At 45.6% G+C, this 1,383-nt stretch overlaps 1 long non-coding RNA gene across 2 annotated transcripts in view; it reads left to right on the top strand.

Annotated features, from left to right (window-relative positions):
* The window catches only part of LOC309380791, a 30,014-nt gene that overhangs the window by 6,159 nt on the left and 22,472 nt on the right, over nucleotides 1-1,383 (top strand). The window lies entirely within an intron of this gene.

Raw genomic sequence — 1,383 nt, 5'->3', positions numbered from 1 at the left:
ACGCTGCCCCAGGTGACGAATTGGCCCTTTGCACAACGCCGCTGTCCTGTTGCTGAATTGGGGCCCTCCTGCAAAAACCGCCGCTGTCCCTGGTGTTGAATTGCCCCCCCTGCAAAAACACCGCAGCTGTCCCTGGTGCTGAATTGCCGCCCCCGTTTGCAAGCAGCCGCCGGATCTCCTCGCAAAAAAACCGCAATGGCGCTGAAGCGCAATGGCGCTGTCCGCCGCGCCGAAATCCCCCTGCAAAGACAGGCGCGCACTCGCGCGCGCGACCGCGCGCGGGAGAGGAGGAAAAGGAGGCAGCCGGCCAATGCGGCGGCGTTTGATGTCGCTGGGGGGGGGGAGGCATAGGGGGAGAGGGGGGAGGGTTAGATAAAAGCGGGGTGGGGTGGGGGCAGGAGAAATCGCGGGGGGGGGGAGCATAGGAAATCAAGAAATTGGCCGCCCCCAAAAAATTTTTTATAGGATGTGCCCCCCATTATACAAAGCAGGGGGCCGCTCAAGATATTCCCCCCCCACCCCGTCAACCTTCCTAGGATGTGCCCCCCAATATACAAAGCAGAGGTGGAGGAAAGCCAAACCTCCCTACTAAAGAGATTCGGGCCCCCCAAATCTTTATAGATTATGCCCCCCCCAATATTCTTTAGTTGGCCTTGCTAGCTAGGGGTGATGGGACTTGTAGTCCAACTACATCTGGGCACCCACAGGTTGAGAAAGGCTGGTATATGGCATTGCATATATATATATTGTGCAGGTATTTTATTGATGTAGTTGGACTACAACTCCCATCATCCCTGAGCTCTGGCCTTGCTAGCTAGGGGTGATGGGAGTTGTAGTCCAACAACAGCAATAAAATACATATGGATTGATATGTTTATATGGATATATAACATTTATATGTTATATGGATTTCTCTTGAACTTTTATATATTTCTAACCCCCCCAAAAAACCCCCAATTTTATACATATATATGTGTGTGTGTGTGTGTGTGTATCCCCCCAAAACCCACAATTATTATAAATATTTATATTATTATATTATATTATATTATATTATATTATATTATATTATATTATTAACCCCCCAAAATACCAACACACATATCTAATGATACTATGATAACTCCCCCCAAAACCCACAATTATATATATTTTTTATACACACACACACACACACACACACAAATATATAATATTATAATAACCCCCCAAACACACACACACACACACACACACACACACACACACACACAATGATACTATAATAACTCCCCATAAAACCCACAATTATATATTATAATTATATATTATAATATGTTATTATTATAATATGTGTGTGTATAACCCCCCCAAAACCCCCACAATTATATATTAGTCCCCAGA

This window comes from Podarcis melisellensis (assembly GCF_964234715.1).
Source record: "Podarcis melisellensis genome assembly, chromosome: 11".
Lineage (NCBI taxonomy): Eukaryota > Metazoa > Chordata > Lepidosauria > Squamata > Lacertidae > Podarcis > Podarcis melisellensis.
Note: the sequence above shows the minus strand (reverse complement) of the source record. Positions and strands in the feature narration are given on the sequence as shown.